This window comes from Ranitomeya variabilis, chromosome 4 (genome assembly GCF_051348905.1).
Source record: "Ranitomeya variabilis isolate aRanVar5 chromosome 4, aRanVar5.hap1, whole genome shotgun sequence".
NCBI lineage: Eukaryota > Metazoa > Chordata > Amphibia > Anura > Dendrobatidae > Ranitomeya > Ranitomeya variabilis.
The window spans coordinates 185,766,216-185,788,916 of NC_135235.1; the positions used below are offsets into that span (position 1 = coordinate 185,766,216).

Genomic DNA, 22,701 nt, shown 5'->3' on the forward strand with positions numbered 1-22,701 from the left:
AATAGTTCCACTTCTTAAGTAAACCTTATTGCAACAGCTAGTACCATATTTTTATGCTTCTACTAAACCTATACATAGAACATTATTTGAACGCAATCTCCAACTCTTCAACCACTACCTAAAAATGTCTATCAAAATTATGATGTACAATGTGAGGGGCCTCAGTCCGAGGAAAAGATTTACTGTTAAAGACGAATTGCGCAAATCCAAAGCGGATATCTAACTCCCGCAAGGTTGTCTTTGATTGGCAATCATCATTCCTCGGACTGTTGGAGAAATTGCGGGCATAGAGGCAGTTTGCTTCACATTTTTTGGAATTACCCCAAGATAAAACCATTATGGACAAAGATTTCTGACATGATCAACGTCCTAACAAGAGGAAATATTGTCCTTTCCCCTCAGATGGCATTGCTTTCTGTTGGTTTAAATTTTCTACATTTTTCTCTTAGGGCTATTGTTATTCATATGTTAGGGCTATTGTTATTCATATTTTACTGGTAACAAAAAATGCTATTGCATACAATTGGAAGAACCCTACACCTCCTTCCATCCAAGACATAGTGGAACATATTGCTCTTCATAAAACACATGAACAAAAGTTCTCCATTCTAACAATAGTTTTAAAAAAATTTCTGATAAGTGGTCCTGTTGGACAGAGGTCTTCCCATAGTGCATCGCAATTTGAATGATTGTTTTGTTTTTCGGAGATTCGTTCACTTGGAAGCTTTATTTACGTTGGTATGTGATTATGTGGTACTTTACTGTAAATGTAATTACTTGTTTTTGTATTTCACAAGTGTCTTCTCACTCCTTTCCCCCCCCTCCTTTTCTTTCCTACCCTCCAGCCCATTTTTCCCTCCCCTTTTCCTCTTTATCCTTTATCCTCATTTTCTCCATTTCCAAAATTTCAAGAAAGTTTGTTTGAAAACGAAGAGCGGAGGTCTCCAGCCTCTGCAACGTGGCGAAGGGGTCAATCGCCTCCCTGGAAAACCGAAGGGTGGAAATCCTGGCGGGAAGCAGCCCCTTTGAGGAGAAGCTCCGGAACGACGACCGGTTCAGGGCCATGACCGGTGGGTCACCTGGGGGGGGGGGTTAGGTGGCCCATGCCAGGTGGAGTATAAGGAGGATGAGAAGGAAGATTTTGGCCGTGAGGTGTCTGCGCCATACCCTCCTGAGGACCTGGTGAGTGTGAACGCCCAGGTATCGTATAGCGGGATAGCCCCTGAGCAAGTGACCCTCCCACTGGACTCCAGTAATTTGGAGGAAAGTGGGAGGATGGAGGTGGTAGCAGCACTGTGGGGGGCTGCCTCATCCTCCAACAAGTACGGCAGATGGAGTCCCCAGCACCGTTCGGTGAGCTATTTGGGGATCAAGTCTGCGAGGATGGGGCAAACGGGAGTGGGACAAAATGGAAGAAGGCGAAAGAATCCATTATAGACAAGTTTGTATATGTTCCCCTTCCTGGGACTCCCCCGTCCCGTTGTATGGAACCCGCTACCCACCCCGGGCCCTGTGGTGGGTCCGTGGCAAGGGAGCGGGGAGAGGAAAGTCTGCCTGGATCAGGGTGCCATGTCTAGTGGTGGTGGCTCAGATTCAGTGATATGGAGTGCGGTGCCGTGGTGAACGTGTTAATGGTGGTGGTGCTCAGGCCAAGTCCTCTGTGGCAGGGGGGACTGGCCAAGCACCTGGTGTGTTGGCAGCCGGGGCCGCATCTCCAGCACAGCAGCGTGTGCTGGGGTGTCCGGGCCCCCCACGTGCGGATCCGCTCAAAAGGCTGGATATTTTTGGGGGGGCCTGGGGACCAGGAATGAGCACGGTGAAATTACAACAGCAGTGTAAAGTGGTGGTCGCTCCCCTGGTGGTGTCTGCGGCTAGGTCAGGGGCCCCTGTGAGCAGATCCAGTGATGGGTCTGTGCAGAGGGTCCTGCCGCCGCTGGACGTCGTGGGGGAGTGGCCTGTGCTGAGGGGCTCAGCGGTGGTGGCAGCTGGTGCGGGAGCTATGCCCCTTGGTGTCGGGGGGCGTGGCTTCCCCAGCTGCAGCCCCATCTGTGACTATGGTTCATGAGGGTGGTGTGGCCTCCAAGTGTTGCATGGCCCACCGTGGTTGTGGCATGTGGGGGGCATGGCCTCCTGGCTGCTGTCCTGCCCGCTGTGGTCGCAGCCGGCGTGGCCTGTGAGGGCTGCGGTCCTGCACGCTGGAGTCGCGGCTGGCGCGGGGCATGGCCTCGATGGTCGCGGCTCCGCTCGCTGCAGCCTCGATGGTCACGGCTCTGCCCGCTTTAAGTACTCCAGTTGTGGCAGTAAAAGCCAGCAAGGGGGTGTCGGGGTCCCCTGCCCAGGGCTCCAGTGCTCCAGAAGAAAGAAGTGCCAGGATTCTGTGTGGGGCAGGGTGCAGAGGCAGTGCTCGGCCCTGCTCCATGTGGTAGAGAAGGGAAAAAAAAAATATGGAGCTGGCTCCCCAGAGCTCAGGAGGTGCTGCTGCTCCTGAGCCCAGGCAGAGCGTACTGACTGGGCCCTGTGGCTTTTAGAGGGGCGGCAACACTCCTGGGCAAAAAAAGTAGTGCAACACAAAGCACTGTGCTGCCGGGGCCCTAACAGGAAGGAAGAGGCAGGACAAATATTAATGCTAATGTAAAAGTTAATAAAAATAAAAATAACACCTGTGTGAATGTGGTGGTTGGGGTGAATGAGGATATGAATGATGGTATGGATGTGGGGGAGGCTATGAATGGCGGTATGGTTGTGAACGGTGCGGATGTCAGCGGCGTGGCTGTTAGAACAGAAGGTGTGGGTAATGTTGGTGGTGGGTGAGGGGGAGGCTGGCCCATCTGCCCCGCCAGCTGCGAGACCCCCCTTTTGCGGGGGTTGTGGCTGGGGCTTTATCGGGGGGTCTCCTCACCTCTGGGTTCCGGGATGGAGTTTTGTAGCGCCATTTCCTGGAGGCCCTAAAAAACAGAGAGGTGGATCTTGGTAGAGGGAACAGAGATGGACCTGTCTTTCTGGCTGGAGAGACATGGCTTAGCCACCTTCCAAGATAGAAGGGAGGGGGAAACCGTATGGTCCCTCCCGACAACCGGGTAGGGGGTGGTGAGGAGGAATGTGGTCCATCTTTGCTGGAGGGGCAGTGAAGCTTGCCCACCTAGGAGTAGGGTGGTGGAACCTCTCCTGAAGATGGGGTTTTGGACATCTTTGCCCTGATCCATCCTGCGGCCACCCTCTTCGACATCAGTTTCGTCTGGCCGGAGGGGCTTGAGCTCTTCTGGTCTAATTATGAGCTGGTGAAGGAGGAGCCCGGCTGGCGAGACTTCGCTGTACAAGTGGTGTCTCGCCAAAATGGAGTGAAGACAGTGACCGTGGTGACTTGTAATGAGTCACTTTGTGGCGTAGACATCCTGACGTGGCTTTCCCGTTATGGGGAAGTCACGGACATTCCCCCACCCCCAAAAAAAAAAAATCGGGATGAATTTGGCATTTCGTAGGGGGCTGGTCCTTCTTGATGAAGTTGAAGGTCTCGAGGGTACTGTCACCTACATCACTTCCTCGGAATTTCTAGGAAGGGACAGGATCCTGATCTACCAGGGGCAGCTGAAAGTCTTACACAGGTGCGGTGATCCCAGCCACTTCAGCGCAAGCTGCAAGTTGCAGAAATGTGTGGCGGGGAGGGTCATCTCGCCGCATCCTGTAAAGATATTAGGTGCAAGCTGTGTGGTGATCTGGGTCACCCATACAGCCACTGCCCTCGCTCCTTCTCCAATGCTGCTGCTGGCTGGGTGGGGGGAGGCCGTGACGGGAGACCCCTGGCAGTTCAACCTCTGCCGTGGTAAGCGGTGGTGGCGGGGGGAGGGGCCGGTGAGGAATGACATGCCCAGAGGTCCTTCCTATCAAAGGAGGCAGACGAGGCGCCATGAGGGTGAGGGGCAGGGAGAGCCTCAGGCTACTGGGGTAATGTCTTTCCCCCCCTCAGGAGCGTTGGCTGGTGTCACGGAGGCGGAGGTGTGCGACGAGATCAGGAGGATGGAGAGGGAGGAAAACTAGGCTGACTCAGACAACTCCCAGTATGAAAGTGTGGATGAGGTGGCCACGGATCAGCCAACAGTAAAACAGGGTGGTGATGCCAAAAAAAAAAAAGGAGGGAAAAGGAGAAAGGTTACTAAGCCTTCCGAACCTCCACCCCCCTACCCCGGGGTGCCAACGGAAGGGCTCATCAGCTCCCCTCTGATTGTCCTCTCTAACCGGTTCCAATCCCTTGAGGATTCTGCCGAGTTAGAGGTCGAGGGTGAGAAGCCAGGGGTGGCACCTGGGGGGCTTTTGGTTGATGGTACAGTCTGTCCCCTGGAGGGCGTGGTTTCCTTGGGGGGGGGGGGACTGAGGAGCCCAGAGGCAAGGACACTTAAAATGGACACCTTGTCTTCTTTGAAAAAGGAAGTTCACAGCAGAGCCAGACCCCTCTCCGGAGGAAAAAGGTGAGAGAATGGGTGGAGAAGAAAAAGGCCATCCAAAACAATAACTCATGATGGCGGAACCCACCCCGTTGACTGTGGCATTGACTAATGTCGCCTGTGTAAAGTGTGATGCGGCTAGATTTGCGGCCTTTGATTTTTTCACCCGAATTGAGGCTGAAATTTTGTTTTTGCAGGACCAGACTAACGGACATGGGGGTCATTCATAAGGCTAAAAAGGAGTGGAGGGGTGGACCCTCATACTGGTCTCTTGCGGCTGAGCCGTATAGCGGGGCAGCGGTCCTTTTTAAGACCGTTGCGGTGGAATGCAGACGGGTGATTGAAGTGGAAATGTGGAGGTGCCTGGTCTTAAGACGTCTTCATGAGGGGAAAAGAGCTTCATCTCATAAATATCTATGGCCCACAATCTAATTGCGACCGTAAGTGTCTCTTCATGAAGATCAAGCCCTTCCATTTTACGAGCCGGCAGGTGGTCTTCAACACCATTATGAGATCCCGTGATGGGGGGGTCCCGGAGGCAGCCTGGCTTATGACAGGGGGCTTTCACCTTTCATAGAAGTAGCAGTAGGTCAAGGATATATACCGTTTTTTTTTGTTTTTTTTAAGGAGGACGCCATGTTTTCAGCAGTGTCCGCCGTTGAGGTGGAGTTCTCCGACCACTGTTTAATTTTCTTTTCTCTGAATGTTAGAGACCTTCCGGATGGGAAGAGGGCTGTGGAAGCTGAATTCATCCCTTCTGGAAGAAGCAGAGGCGAGAATCTTTTGAGGCCTTTCTTCAGAGCCAGGTACCGCTCATGGATCTTTGTAGTATCAAGTCTGAGTAGTGGGAGATCTTCAAGAAAAGGATGGCTGTAATTCTGTCAGCTCTCGAGCCTCAGAAGCCTGAACAGGCATCGCTTGTATTAGGACCGGAGGAGGAAACTCAAGCAGCTCGCCTCGACTGGGGGCAAACAAGAGGAAGTCTCCAGAGTGAAATCTTTACTCAAGGGGTGTCAGTATGATAGGCACACATCTTTGGTTTTTGAGAGGGACTTCGGGAAATACCACTTGCCCGACTCTTACAGAAACTAAGTTGTCAGTGAATTGTAAGGCGGTGACACGACTGATCGATAGTATGGGTTCCCTTAACAGATCCAAAATCAGTGATCCTGGAGGTGGTCAGGTCCTTTTACTCACACCTCTTGAGAAAGAGGGATCTGGATCGAGATGGGTGTCAGCTTTCCTGGCTAAGACTGTTCCTGAGCCAGGAGATGACCCCTCTCCATGTTTTGGCAGAGGTAATCAGTGAAGAGGAAGCGAGACTGGAGGTTGATGGGTTCCGGCCCAAAAAGTTGCCAGGTCTGGATGGCTTAACATCAGAGTTTTACAAGACTTTTAGGGACTCCTTGGTCCCCCTCTTGACTGAGGTGTTTAATAAACGGATGCAGTCACATAAGAAATTGTTTCCTCTTACGCATGACAAAGGCTGAAATCCACCATCTCCAATCTGTTGGCCATGGAAATGCTGCCCTTCTGCCTGGCAGATACAGATGGTTTCCAAAAGCTGATGGCAGTTGCAGTCCCCCAGTACCGATTGCCCAGTCGCCATTACTTTTCTAAGAAAGCTGCACACCAGCATGTTGAAGACAACATAACCTGTTCATTGACTAAATCTGTCTGCCAGGGTGCATTTTGCCACAGACACTTGGATAAGCAAGCATGACCAAGGGTGTTACATCTTGCTGACTGGGCACTGGGTGACTCTGGTGGCTGTGGGGACAGGCACTGCTCAACAAGTCTTGGAATCCCCAAGGCTTGCAGGCTAAACCTCTACATGTAACACTTCCTCTAGGGCCTCAACCTGTGCCCTCAACCTGTGCCTGCAGAAGCATTTTTTTTATTCAGTGTGATGGCATTCACTATGTAAACTAGGGGACAGGTCAGTGAGGGAACAGTGACCTGTCAGCAGTCTGCATTATGAATACCTAATCAGAGCATGACATACATGAACCCCACCTTAGGACACAAGCATATCATTAACACAAAACTGAAAATAAAGATTTCATCAACCAAGGTAGCATTTTATTCAATATAACAGCGCAGACCTGACTATAGGTTACTGTGCCCAATCCAGCTAGCAGGTTCCCTTTGAGCAGAAACACAGGTATTACTTGGCTGGTAATCTTTTTTTTTTTGTAACCCATGACCGCACCAAGGGACAGGGGATCTGCCCTTCAAGGACAGGAAACCCTCAAGATAACTGGTGGCTCCTCTCTGCATCAGTTTTCCAGAGCATGAGAGGAACTCCGCCGATTAGTGTACACTCAAATAACTTAATATTTAAATTCTTACTATCCACGCTCTGAGAGTGTGGAGTGACAGATTCACAGAACATAAGAGTGATAAAGTAGAGAGGGAATTTAAGGGTGCCGTCATAGTTTACGAAAAAACATAACCACCTAAGCAATACCCGTGTTTTTCAGTCACCATGAGAGAATTACGGTACATAGACTTGCAGTTATCTAGGAAGGGATCACAGCCTGTAACACCCTTCTCCCGAATGTGAGGTCAGAGGAAGCCAATAGATCGATTAGTGTTTGAAGAAAGTAGAAGGAGAGGACCAAGTGGCCGCCTTACAAATTTGGTAGATAGAAGCATCTGCTCTCCGCCCAGGATGTCGCCATGGCTCTTGTGGAATGGGCCTTCAGACCTTCAGGAATAGCCCTACCTGCACTGACAAACAACAAATAGATCTCACAAACTGTACTGTATGTGAGAACAAGAAGAGATCCCAAAATTCATTAAAAAAACATATTTACCATATTTATTGATAAATAGTTAAAATACATAAATATAAAACAAAAGCAAAAAGTACTGTAGGGGACACCATGAGAATCACAAAAAAACTGACTTTTAATCCGGTATCCTCGTTTCAACAGGATCCAATTTTGATTTTTAGAAAGGGCGTTTGATGAAAGCTTGATTTCCAAGATGTTTTTGGATCTGATTCGTGACCATCAACCAAAATTACCAACATTTTAGCTTATTCCAAAAGGTACATAAAAATGATTTCGACCCTCCAGGAAGACCGATTGTGGCTGGAAATGGGGGTTTATGTGAGATCATTGCTGAGATGGTAGATTATTTTTTAAAACCCATTGTCTCTACTCTCCCTTCTTTCGTCAGGGACACTAACCAGGCCCTACAACGCACTGATCAATTGCAATTGGAAGATCATCAGATCCTGGTCATGGCAAATGTAGAAGCCCTCTACACCTCGATTAGACACTAACGGCTTAGCTGCGACCGCATGGTTTTGCGTTCTAGCAACATTGAGGACCGATTAGTAGATTTAATTCTAACTCTTCTGGAATTTATTTTAAGACATAACTCCTTCATCTTTGATCAGAAGATCTACTTACAACTCCAAGGTACGGCAATGGGGGCCTCTTGTGCCCCCTCGTACGCAAACTTATTTTTGGGAGCTTGGCAGAGGGAAATTTTTTGGTGACAAAATTGAAGCGATAGGGAAGGTCCAAAGTTGGATGAGGAATATTGATGATGTGATGTTTGTGTGGGAGGGTACAGAAGAGGAGCTGGGAACTCCAATGAGGAAACTTAATGATAACGACATTAATGTGAAGCGAACGTTTAAATCTGGCAGGAGTTTGAAGTTCCTTGACATTTGGGTTGAAGTATGGAATGATGGCACAATCTATACAGATGTATTCAGAAAACCGACAGCAACGAACTCTTATCTGTGTGCGGACTCTGCCCACCCGATGACCACCATTCGTGGCATCCCCATAGGTCAGTTTTTACGTATTAAGAGAATTTGCTCTGATGAATCTAGTTTTGAGAGACAGTGTGAAGAATTGACCAGGAGGTTTACGGATAGGGGTTATAGCAGAAAGATGATCAGGAGGGGGCACAAAAGAGCTGTGGCCACTACAAGAAGTGATCTGCTATATAAGAATAAGATCAAATAGAGTGAGGACGAGACGGTTTATCGCCACTTTCAACAGTCAATGGAGTAATTTGAAAGAATTGATTGAACAACACTTGAAAGTCCTTTTAACAGACCCCGTTTTAAAACAAGCTTTACCTTCCTCTCCACAATGTGTAGCTCGCCGTTCGGCCAATTTTAAGGGTTTGTTGGTACATAGTCATTTTGACCCCAAAAGATCGGCCCACAACAGAGAGGCTGCTCCGGGGTTTTTTCCATGTGGCTTATGTAAGGCCTGTTTGAATCTTGATAAATCTAAGAGATTCTGTAATTTTGATGGGACCCGTCTATATGACATTCGGAAACTTCTAACATGCAGCTCCAAAGGGGTGGTATACCACCCAACGTGTCCTTGTGGGAGAATATATATAGGTCTTACAACAAGGGAGCTAAAATTGAGAGTAAGGGAACATGCCTTGGACATTGAAAAGGCCTCCACGATTGAAAATAACGCTCTTAAAAACCTTACTACGTCATTTTAAAAAATTTCATGGATGTAAATCACGGGGTCTACGTGTCAAGGCTATTGATCAACTTTGCCTAAATTCCAGAGGGGGTGACAACAGCAGAGCTCTGGCACAATTGGAGTGCCGTTGGATTTATCGACTAGGTACCCTGAGCCCAGCAGGACTTAATGAAAACATGGGGTGCTCTGCTTTTTTGTGATTAGTATCTTTTTTATGGGTTTGAGAGGTGTTTGATTTAGACGTTATGGTTTACTATTTATATATTGTTGTTTTTTTTCTTTTTATTAACTCTTTCTTTTCGTGTTTTAGTAGTATGAGAGGTTCAGTCTTCCTATCCCTATGCATGGAATATGAATTTAGCGTCGCTGGAAATGATGAGGCGTATTTTTTGCCTCATCAATCCAGGAGGACCCGTGAAAATTACTATCTTACTCATGAACTATCTGTTTAATGGATTATGGACTGAAGTGTATCTATGTGACGATATATTATGTTCATTACCATTATTAGCTTCTTATGTTATAAAAAAAAACAAAACATTTTTCGGTTAGGAGTTTGGGAAGGGGGTAATTCTAGAGAATTTGGATATGGATGGTTTTACTGTTTAAGATATAGGAGTAGCATTGTTACAGGTATGGGATTTAGAGTATATTAGTTTGGCGGTAATACTATAGGATGTTAAATTGCACTTTATTATGTTATGGATAAGGATAGTATCAAGTACCATGCACTGGCACTTTTATATGCATATAATAAAGAGATAGATGATGTTTGATTAATTATTAATCATTAATTCTAATCAATTGCACTGACATAATTGATCACTGCACTGGCACTTTCATTAATATAATAATGATTTTATGTCCGTATGAATTTTTATATAATATAATAAAGGGATTATGTTCATAATATCTATTTATTTACTAGGCACATCACGTGGTTTATTGGCACATAGATTTAGATTTAATTTCACATTGTCACACCTTCAGTGATGTTATATTGGGTATACTTATATGGAGGTGTCTTTTAGTAACATTCTTAGACTTAATTTCCGCTCTTTGTTCCTGTCCCTTGTAGTGGCCCGGGTGTGCGCATGCGTGTTTTCCCTGCCCTCGGTCACTCCCAAGGACGCTCAGACATTGACACGCATAAGCTCATTGTTTGCGTGTCATTGAGCGTCGGAGGGAAGCGCGTCAGAGGGGCGGGGCATCATGCGATGTGCCGAATTTCACCGGTGCATACACAAGTGGCTCTCATATAAAAACACGGCCGCCCCTCACCCTAGCACGCCCCCAGAAGAAGCAGGAGGCGAAACGCGTGTCGGGGTGAGGGGACACCATGGACACCAACACTCGCACCAGGTAAACATCTCTCCCTATGGGGAATTATATGGGTGAGGCTGAATAGAATCGCAGCAATGGAGGGACTGTCACGGATGGTAGTTTAGAATATTTGGAGTACTTATTAAGGGGGATTATTTAACCCTTAAAGGGAACCTGTCACCCCCCCCCCCCCCCCCCCGGTCGTTTCAAACTAAAAGAGCCACCTTGTGCAGCAGTAATGCTGCATTCTGACAAGGTGGCTCTTTTAGTTCTGGGTGCTGTAACTAGAGAAATAATACGTTTTATAATTTGTCTGAAATACCTGCTCCTCAGTCAAGTGGGCCGGCGTTTCCCCCCTGCTTCAGACAGCACACAGCTGTCACTCACATCTTCTTGGCTCCCGGCTCCTCCTCACCGCTGTTTTCAGAAGTAGCCGGCGCCTGCGCTCTTTTCCCCTGCCTGGTGCGGCTGCCCTGCCTGCGAATCCCAGCCCCGCAGTGACTTATGATTTATTGACATTGCGGGGCTGGGATTCCTGGGCATGCGCACTGCGTGTCTAAGCCACTCACCCAGGTCCCTCCCTTCTACAGCGTGTGCATCGTCAGCTGATCTCACCTCCCTGCAATCGCCTGGAACCTTGCCTTGCAAAATCCTGACAGCAGGGGTGTGTGTTTTGTCTGTGTGTGTTTTTTATGTTTATGGCTAAGGTAATGATGGGGGTGATCTTTACACAGCGATAAGGGGCATTATACTGTGAGGTGGCCATAATTATACCGCACTGAGGATCAATATAGGGTGATGGGGGAGCATTATACCGCACTGAGGATCAATATAGGGTGATGGGGGAGCATTATACCGCACTGTGCAGCATTATAAAGCATGATGGAGGCGCATTATACCGCACTGTGCAGCATTATAAAAGATGGAGGAGCATTATATCGCACTGTGCAGCATTATAAAGGATGATGGAGGAGCATTATACCGCACTGTGCAGCATTATACGGTGATGGGGGAGCATTATACCGCACTATGCAGCATTATAAAGGATGGAGGAGCATTATACCGCACTGTGCAGCATTATACGGTGATGGGGGAGCATTATACCGTACTATGCAGCATTATAAAGGATGATGGAGGAGCATTATACCGCACTGTGCAGCATTATACGGTGATGGGGGAGCATTATACCGCACTATGCAGCATTATAAAGGATGATGGAGGAGCATTATACCGCACTGTGCAGCATTATGCGGTGATGGAGGAGCATTATACCGCACGGTGCAGCATTATAAAGGATGATGGAGGAGCATTATACCGCACTGTGCAGCATTATACAATGTGGTGGGCGATGCAAATATGGTGTTTATGCTATGATGGTGGTAATGTCAAGTAATTTTTTTTTTTTTTTCTTTCTCTCTCTACTTCTATATATAAAGATAGGTAGATATATGCATATATTGTTCTATCTCTACATCTATATCTATATCCTGAAATATTTAATTAGCATTCCATATATATCTATGCTATTTATACTGTATCTAAATATATATATATATATATATATATATATATATATATATATATATATATATATATATATATATATATATATATATATTATTTTTTTTTTTAATTTTTAAATAACAAGTATCTCTTATCTGTATCTTTCAGGTCAAAAACATTACAGAGAATGCCAGCTTGCATAGCTAATGGCTGTGTTTTCGCACCTGGCAGCCCTGATCAGGGCACTCGTTCTCTTTTACACACTTTTCCAAAGGATTTAGGAAAAATTAAGGAATGGCTTTGCGCAATGGGTCAGGAATTTGAAAATATTGATGTGTTAGCACAAAAAATTTTAGATGGAAAAAACCCCAACAACTATCGATTATGTTCGCGTCACTTTGATTTAGATTGTTATATTGTTGATCAGCGAGGAAGAAGATTGCGACCAGGTGCAATACCTTCCATATTCCCTGTGTTACAAGAGGGACAAACTGTAATTAAAGAAAGTTTATCAAGGAAAAAGTTTGTTCCGCGGAAAAGGCAACGTCAACAAGATGAATCACACTCTGTGTCACATGATATTACTGACTGTTTCCACACAGTTCCACCAAACCAGAATCCCTTTCAACAGCTACTGTAAGCATGTGTGAAGAATCTGCATGTTCTGATGGTAGTGGTACTAAATATGTTAGCATTGGCATACAGACAGATTACACTTTGGAAAATTCAAGTATATCATACACAAAAAAAAAAATTGACATAACACCTCTTCTCCTACCACTAAATGTTGACTATGCCACTCCAGCAAAGTCTGAACAAGCACATGCTATTTCTACTCCTGATCAAGGTAATGATTTCAGTTCACCAATTAAGAAAAAAACGACTATCTCACATCAAAAAAAAAAAAAAAAAATTAGATTTTGAAAAAGATTTTTTTGGAGGACGTTCAACGCTATCACCATTACCAAGAATATCCCTACATGTAGACACAGTGTCTGAAGAAGTATCACAAAGCATGGATGATAGTCTGTCCAATAAAGAGGATTCTGATTTTATTCCACATGTTACAAGTGCGAACGCATCAGAGGTCTGTACTTTGACATCTGTCAGTGGAGTGGAGAATATGGATGTCATAGATGAGGAAAATACATCATCTTTAAAAGAAACTGTCGTTAAAAGAAAACTTGTGTTTGAGTCCTGTTTGGATATTCTAATTAAAAAAGTGAAATGTCAGTATAAATACGGTTGCAACCATACTGTTTGTTCATTCAGAAAACAGGTACTGGATACTGTAATGTTGGCCACAAGTTCAAAATGTTTAATTCTCAGCCCAAAATTGGAAGTTATTCTGCTGGAAACATTTTGATGGCTTCAGCAATTATTTTCAGTGGACTAAACTTTGAAAAAGTAAAAGAACTTTTTAATATTTTGGGATTGTTGTCCATCTCTGGAAAAAGTTTTCATAGATGCCAAACTAAGTTCCTTTTCCCTGTAATTGATCGTGCATGGAAAGAAGAACAGGAGAAAAACAAATGACAGTAGAGACAAGAGCTTAGCCATTTCTGGTGATGGACAATGTGACAGCCCGGGGCACAGCGCTAAATACTGCGTTTACACAATGATGGACACAATAACGGATAAGATTCTTGACTTTGAAGTAGTACAACGATCACATTGTACATCTTCAGTTGCCATGGAGAAATTTGGTTTCAATGTAACCATGAATCGTTTGCTCAATTCTGGTCTGCGCATGAAGATTTTTGCCTCTGATCACCATGTCGGGATACGGAAAAAAATGCGAGAAGATTATGCAAACATAAACCATCAATTTGATGTTTGGCACTATGCAAAGTCAATTAAGAAGAAGCTCCAACAAGCAAGTCATCAGAAACTATGCAAGGAAATCACACCGTGGATAGACAAAATAGCTTTACACTTCTGGTGGTGTATCAAAACGTGTGACAAAAATACCAAATTGCTTGAAGAGAAATGGCTGTCCTGCTTGGAACACATTACCAACAACCATCAGTGGGAAGGCAGGCTATACAAACAATGCAGCCATGGATCAGCGTTTCAGCCAGGTGATGAGGGGCGGATACTGTGGTTAAAAAAAGAAACTCCACCATTCCTAAAGATCAAGGAAATTGTGTGTAGCCAACAGTTACTAAACGACTTGCCGCACTTAGCCATAATTGTCACACTGGTTGTCTTGAAAATTTTCACAGCCTTGCCTTAAAGTACAGGACCAAGAGCATACATTTTGGTATAGGTGCAATGGAGGCTCGGACAAAGCTTGCAGCATTGACACACAACTGTAATGTTGGTAGACCGATGGCAACGGTAAAAGTTGCAAAGAAGAATACAGAGTCAATCGGCACAAAACGGACAAAAATTGTTTTTCCTAAGGGAAATTCAAGGTGGATCGTTCGGGATGTTTTTGAAAAAGTTGATGTGGAATACCTTGAAGAACTGTGTGTGACTGCATTGCAGCTAGTCAAAGGTGACATACAATCAGAATGGATCTCCAGAGCTCCCACGCTTCCCAAAAATCTAAGCAACATAGAGCGACCACAAAAGGAGGACATTAACCCCTTAATCCCATATGACGTACTATACCGTCGAGGTGGGGTGGGCCTTAATTCCCGGTGACGGGATAGTACGTCATACGCGATCGGCCGCGCTCACGGGGGGAGCGCGGCCAGGTGTCGGCTGCATATCGCAGCTGACATCCGGCACATTAACCCCCGGCACACCGCGATCAAACATGATCGCGGTGTACCGGCGGTACAGGGAAGCATCGCGCAGGGAGGGGGCTCCCTGCGGGCTTCCCTGAGACGATCGGTACAAGGTGATGTACTCACCTCGTACAGAAAGTCTTCTCCCTGCAGGCCCCGGATCCAAAATGGCCGAGGGGCTGTATCCGGGTCCTGCAGGGAGCACTTCCGGGTCGGAGCAGGCTGCAGATGAAAGCTGCAGCCTGCTCCGATGAAAGTATGATCGCAGATCTGATAGAGTGCTGTGCACACTATCATCTGCGATCTGTGATGTCCCCCCCTGGGACAAAGTAAAAAAGTAAAAAAAAAAATTTCCACATGTGTAAAAAAAAATAAAAATAATTCCTAAATAAATAATAAAAAAAAAAATATTATTCCCATAAATACATTTCTTTATCTAAAAAAAACAAACAAAAACAATAAAAGTACACATATTTAGTATCGCCGCGTCCGTAACGACCCAACCTATAAAACTGGCCCACTAGTTAACCCCTTCAGTAAACACCGTAAGAAAAAAAAAAAAAAAAAACGAGGCAAAAAACAACGCTTTATTACCATACCGCCGAACAAAAAGTGGAATAACACGCGATCAAAAAGACGGATATAAATAACCATGTTACCGCTGAAAACGTCATCTTGTCCCGCAAAAAACGAGCCGCCATACAGCATCATCAGCAAAAAAATAAAAAAGTTATAGTCCTCAGAATAAAGCGATGCCAAAATAATTATTTTTTCTATAAAATAGTTTTTATCGTATAAAAGCGTCAAAACATAAAAAAATGATATAAATGAGGTATCGCTGTAATCGTACTGACCCGACGAATAAAACTGCTTTATCAATTTTACCAAGCGCAGAACGGTATAAACGCCTCTCCCAAAAGAAATTCATGAATAGCTGGTTTTTGGTTATTCTGCCTCACAAAAATCGGAATAAAAAGCGATCAAAAACTGTCACGTGTCCGAAAATGTTACCAATAAAAACGTCAACTCGTCCCGCAAAAAACAAGACCTCACATGACTCTGTGGACCAAAATGTGGAAAAATTATAGGTCTCAAAATGTGGAGACGCAAAAACTTTTTTGCTATAAAAAGCGTCTTTTAGTCTGGTTTCACACTTGCGTTTTTATCTGCATGCGTTTTTTAAAAAAACCGCATGTGTGAAAAAATGCATGTAAACGTGGTAAAACGCATGCGTTTTTATAGAAAAACACAAGAAAACAAGAAAAAAACAAAAAACCCTAACCCTACCCCTAACCCTACCCCTAACCTGAAATACGTGGCACTGAAATACGTGGCACTGAAATATACGTTTATATACGTATATACGTATATAAGTGCCACGATATTTCAGTGGCCACGTATTTAAGTGCCACGTATTTAAGTGCCACGTATTTAAGTGCCACGTATTTAAGTGCCACGTATTTAAGTGCCACGTATTTACGTGCCACGTATTTACGTGCCACGTATTTTTCAGTGCCTGAAATACGTGGCACTTAAATACGTGGCACTTAAATACGTGGCACTTATATACGTGGCACTTATATACGTGGCACTTATATACGTGGCACTTATATACGTGGCACTTATATACGTGGCACTTATATACGTGGCACTTATATACGTGGCACTTATATACGTGGCACTTATATACGTGGCACTTATATACGTGGCACTTATGACTGTCAGAAAATGTTCAGTAAACGGTTAGGGGTAGGGTTTCAGGTAGAATTGGGGAGCTTCCACTGTTCAGGCACATCAGGGGCTCTCCAAACGCGACATGGCGTCCAATCTCAATTACAGCCAATTCTGCGTTGAAAAAGTAAAACAGTGCTCCTTCCCTTCCGAGCTCTCCCGTGCGTCCAAAAAGGGGTTTACCCCAACATATGGGGTATCAGCGTACTAGGGACAAATTGAACAACAACTTCTGGGGTCCAAGTTCTCTTGTTATCCTTGGGAAAATAAAAATTTGGGGGGCTAAAAATAATTTTTGTGGGGAAAAAAATATGTTTTATTTTCACGGCTCTGCGTTATAAACTGTAGTGAAACACTTGGGGGTTCAAAGCTCTCAAAACACATCTAGATAAGTTCCTTAGGGGGTCTACTTTCCAAAATGGTGTCACTTGTGGGGGGGTTTAATGTTTAGGCACATCAGGGGCTCTCCAAACGCAACATGGCATCCCATCTTAATTCCAGTCAATTTTGCATTGAAAAGTAAAATAGCGCTTCTTCCCTTCTGAGCTCTGCTATGCGCCCAAACAATGGTTTACACCCACATATGGGGTATCGTCGTACTCAGGACAAATTGCACAACAACTTTTGTGGTCTAATTTCTTCTCTTACCCTTGGGGAAATAAAAAAATGGGGGTGAAAAGATCATTTTTGTGAAAAAATATGATTTTTTATTTTTACGGCTCTGCATTATAAACTTCTGTGAAGCACTTGTTGGGTCAAAGTGCTCAACACACATCTAGATAAGTTCCTTAAGGGGTCTACTTTCCAAAATGGTGTCACTCATGGGGGGTTTCAATGTTTAGGCACATTAGGGGCTCTCCAAACGCAACATGGCGTCCCATCTCAATTCCAGTCAATTTTGCATTGAAAAGTCAAATGGCGCTCCTTCCCTTCTGAGCTCTGCCCTGCGCCCAAACAATGGTTTACACCCACATATGGGGTATCAGTGTACTCAGGACAAATTGCACAACAATTTTTGGGGTCCAATTTCTTCTCTCACCCTTGGGAAAATAAAAAATTGGGGGTGAAAAGATAATTTTTGTGAAAAAATATGATTTTTTATTTTTACGGCTCTGCATTATAAACTTCTGTAAAGCACTTGTTGGGTCAAAGTGCTCACCACACATCTAGATAAGTTCCTTAGGGGGTCTACTTTCCAAAATGGTGTCACTTGTGGGGGGTTTCAATGTTTAGGCACATCAGGGGCTCTCCAAATGCAACATGGCGTCCCATCTCAATTCCAGTCAATTTTGCATTGAAAAGTCAAATGGCGCTCCTTTGCTTCCAAGCTCTGCCATGCGCCCAAACTGTGGTTTACCCCCACATATGGGGTATCAGCGTACTCAGGACAAATTGTACAACAACTTTTGGGGTCTATTTTCTCCTGTTACCCTTGGTAAAATAAAACAAATTGGAGCTGAAATAAATTTTGTGTGAAAAAAAGTTAAATGTTCATTTTTATTTAAACATTCCAAAAATTCCTGTGAAACACCTGAAGGGTTAATAAACTTCTTGAAAGTGGTTTTGAGTACCTTGAGGGGTGCAGTTTTTAGAATGGTGTCACACTTGGGTATTTTCTATCATATAGACCCGTCAAAATGACTTCAAATGAGATGTGGTCCCTAAAAAAAAATGGTGTTGTAAAAATGAGAAATTGCTGGTCAACTTTTAACCCTTATAACTCCGTCACAAAAAAAAATTTTGGTTCCAAAATTGTGCTGATGTAAAGTAGACATGTGGGAAATGTTATTTATTAAGTCTTTTGTGTGACATATGTCTGTGATTTAAGGGCATAAAAATTCAAAGTTGGAAAATTGCGAAATTTTCAAAATTTTCTCCAAATATTCGTTTTTTTCACAAATAAACGCAAGTTATATCGAAGAAATTTTACCACTAACATGAAGTACAATATGTCACGAGAAAACAATGTCAGAATCGCCAAGATCCGTTGAAGCGTTCCAGAGTTATAACCTCATAAAGGGACAGTGGTCAGAATTGTAAAAATTGGCCCGGTCATTAACGTGCAAACCACCCTCGGGGCTTAAGGGGTTAAAGGAAGACGTATTGCCAGATTCCAATTGAAGTAAACAATATTTACATTTTAACTGTTTTAAACTTAATTTTTGGTCATTAAAAGGCCTAAAAACCTTTTAAACAAATGTTATATACATTTTAATGTAAATGTTAGTTAAAGCAATGCTGTTGAATTAAAAAATAATTTTGGTTACTCTTAATTTCTTTATTATTATTATTACTCTATATTGTGTAACGCACCGCACATAGGCAGACTCTATAGCACAAGGCAGCCCCCATCGTAGGCAAATCTGTAATATTAGTCAGACACTACATAGGCAGATTATGTAGCATAAGGCAGCACCATAAAAAAAAAAAAAAACTTCTTCCTGGTTCCTGCACTGCTGTGAGCTCCAGCTGATCTCCTGAGCGGGCACGGGCCACTGACTATTCGGACCGCTGTCAGCGTCTGTGACGTCTGACGTTGACAGGGGGATGGGGAAGGAGCACAGCGCTCCTTCCCTCATCACTGCGGTCAGCTGGATCGGTTAACGGCCGGTCCAGCTGACCTTCTGATGAGAGGCGGTGGTCCCACTGCTGGTAACGGGCACCCCCGCCTGCTCAGGGGCCACATAGCGGCTAGCGGCAGAGCTGGGTGATTAAATTTCCCTTCTATGCCGCATAAGGTAACAATTTGGGCACGCTGGGTGCGGCGATACAGTTACAGTAGCGGAGCCACCTCTGAGCATAGGGCCCGGGGCCCCCGCACCCTCTGGCCCCCTGGTAGATACACAAATGTATGGATGCATTTATTTTTAAACATCCTTTTTAAATAATGTTTTCCGTGTAACATCTCATACACTTATAATTAACCACTGGGCACTGCTGAGGCCTCCCCCGATCTTTATACAGGACGTGCATCACATCACCATGTAGCTCAGCATCCTTCTTTTACCAACTAATCTCAAGTCGCCTGCCCGTCACTATAGCAGTACATCACCTTTCCTTCCCTTGAAGGTTCTAACAGTGAAAATGTTACATGCACTAAAACACCCGGCTACGTCTGTGGTCAGGATGATGGACCGCTATCAGTCGGGAATCACAGACCGCCTCACGTGTTGTGTTAAATAATGAAAGCCTCATTTTTCTCAGTCAAAAGAATAGTGTTCTGAACTGGACAGTTGGAGTGATTGCTGAATGTGCTGTTGATATTTCTGGGTTCTGTAAGTGAGCAGGCTGTGTACCAGTCAGTAGTGTAAGCGTGGATTGTTGTCTGTTGCCCGTTTTTAAAGCTACCATTCTTTTGAGGACTGTAAAGATGTCCTTCACTTTCTTAGCTTTGGATAAACTGTAAAACTCATAAGCACGTGACATTTTTTTGGAAAAGTTTCCATCATACACACAGTGTTATTATAGTACATGGAGTTGACAATTTCAAAATTATTGGAAATTTTTATTTACATTTTTTTTTTAACCCCTCACCCCAAAGCCTGTTTTCACCTAAGTGACAGGGCCAATTTTTAGAATTCTGACCACTGTCACTTTATGAGGTCATAACTCTAAAACGCTTCAACGGATCCTGGCGATTCTGACATTGTTTTCTCGTGACATATTGTACTTCATGCTAGTGGTAAAACTTCTTCGATATGACTTGCATTTATTTGTGGAAAAAAACAAACATTTGTCGAAAATTATGAAAATTTAGCAATTTTCAAACTTTTTGTTTTTATGCCCTTAAATTAGAGAGTTATATCTCATAATATAGTTAATAAACAACATTTTCCACATGTCTGCTTTACATCAGCACAATTTTGGAAACAATTTTTTTTTGTTAGGGAGTTATAAGGGTTAAAAGTTGACCGGCGATTTCTCATTTTTGCAACAAAATTTGCAAAACCATTTTTTTACGGACCACCTCACACTTGAAGTGACTTTGAGGGGTCTATATGACAGAAAATGCCCAAAAGTGACACCATTCTAAAAACTGCACCCCTCAAGGTACTCAAAACCACATTCAAAAAGTTTATTAACCCTTCAGGTGCTTCACAGGAATTTTTGGAATGTTTAAAAAAAATTGAACATTTAACTTTTTTTTTCACAACATTTTTACTTCAGATCCAATTTGTTTTATTTTACCAAGGGTAACAGGAGAAATTGGACCAAAAAAGTCATTGTACAATTTGTCCTGAGTACGCCGATACCCCACATGTTGGGGTAAACCATTGATTGGGCACATGGCAGAGCTCGGAAGGGAAGGAGCGCCATTTGACTTTTCAATGCAAGATTTGCTGGAATTGAGATCGGAACCCATGTCACGATTGGAGAGCCCCTGACGTGCCTAAACAGTGGAAACCCCCACAAGTGACACCATTTTGGAAAGTAGACCCTCTAAGGAACTAATCTAGATGTGTGGTGAGCACTTTGAACCTCCAAGTGCTTCACAGAAGTTTATAATGTAGAGCCGTAAAAAAAATTCATATTAATTTTCACAAAAAAATGATCTTTTTGCCCCCAATTTTTTATTTTCCCAAGGGTAACAGGATAAATTGGACCCCAAAAGTTGTTGTGCAATTTGTCCTGAGTACGCTGATCCTTCATATATGGGGATAAACCACTGTTTGGGCGCATGGCAGAGCTCGGAAGGGAAGGAGCGCCATTTGACTTTTAAATGCAAAATTGGCTGGAATGGAGATTGGAACCCATGTCGTGTTTGGAGAGCCCCTGACGTGCCTAAACAGTAGAAACCCCCCACAAGTGACATTTTGGAAATAAAACCCCCTAAGGAACTTATCTAGATGTGTGGTGAGCACTTTTAACCCCCAATTGTTTCACTAAAGTTTAGAATGTAGCGCTGTGAAAATTAAAAAATCATTTTTTCTTTCCACAAAATGAGGTTTTAGCCCGCAATTTTTTTTTCCCAAGGGTAACAAGAGAAATTGGACCACAAAAGTTATTGTCCAATTTGTCCTGTGTACGCTGATACCCCATACATTGGGGGGAACCACTGTTTGGGCGCACGGCAGAGCTCGGAAGGGAAGGAGCGCCGTTTGAAATGCAGACTTAGATGGATTGGTCTGCAGGTGTCATGTTGCATTTGCAGAGCCCCTGATGTACCTAAACAGTAGAAACCCCCCACAAGTGACCCCATATTGGAAACTAGACCCCTCAAGGAACTTATCTAGATGTGTTGTGAGAACTTTGAACCAACAAGTGTTTCACTACAGTTTATCACGCAGAGCCGTGAAAATAAAAAATATTTTTTTTTCCATGAAACTGATTTTAGCCCCCACGTTTTTATTTTCCCAAGGGTAACAGGACAAATTGGACCCCAAAAGTTGTTGTCCAACTTGTCCTGAGAACGCTGATACCCCATATGTTGGGGGGAACCACTGTTTGAGGCACAGGAGAACTCGGAAGGGAAGGAGCACTGTTTTAGTTTTTCAAAGCAGAATTGGCTGGAATTGAGATCGGATGCCATGTCGCGTTTGGAGAGCCCCTGATGTGCCTAAACAGTGAAAACTCCCCAATTCTAACTGAAACCCTAACCCCAACCCTAACCCCAGCCCTAACCCCAGCCCTAACCCCAACCCCAACCCTAGCCCTAACCCTAGTCCTAACCCTAGCGCTTCTTTCACACTAGCGTTTTTTTGCATACGTCGCAATGCGTCGTTTTGGCGAAAAAACGCATCCTGCAAAGTCATCTGCAGGATGCGTTTTTTTCCCCATAGACTAACATTAGCGACGCATTGCGACGTATTGACACAGGTCGCAACCGTCGTGCGACGGTTGCGTCGTGTTGTGGCGGACCGCCGGCAGCAAAAAACGTTACATGTAACTTTTTTTTGTGCCGACGGTCCACCATTTCCGACCGCGCATGCGCGACTGGAACTCCGCCCCCACAATGGGGCAGCGGATGCGTGGAAAAACAGCATCCGCTGCCCCCGTTGTGCGGCGCTTGCACAGTATGCGTCGGTACGTCGGGCCGACGCTAGTGTGAAAGTAGCCTAACGGGAAAATGGAAATAAATATATTTTTTAAAATTTTATTATTTTTCCCTAACTAAGGGGGTGATGAAGGGGGATTTGCTTTACTTTTATAGCATTTTTTGGGCGGATTTTTACCATTGGCAGCCATCACACACTAAAAGACGCTTTTTATTGCAAAAAATAGTTTTTCCATCACCACATTTTGAGAGCTATAATTTATCCATATTTTGGCTCACAGAGTCATGTGAGATCTTGTTTTTTGCGGGACGAGTTGACGTTTTTATTGGTACCATTTTCGGGCACATGACATTTTTTGATCGCTTTTTATTCCGATTTTTGGGAGGCGGAATGAACAAAAACCAGCAATTCCTGAAATTCTTTTAGGGGGGGCGTTTATACCATTCCACGTGTGGTAAAATTGATAAAGCAGTTTTATTCTTCAGGTCAGTACGATTACAGC

At 44.2% G+C, this 22,701-nt stretch overlaps 1 long non-coding RNA gene across 2 annotated transcripts in view; it reads right to left on the reverse strand.

The window, feature by feature from the left end:
* Nucleotides 1–22,701, reverse strand: part of LOC143770145 (uncharacterized) — a 132,507-nt gene that overhangs the window by 76,829 nt on the left and 32,977 nt on the right. The window lies entirely within an intron of this gene.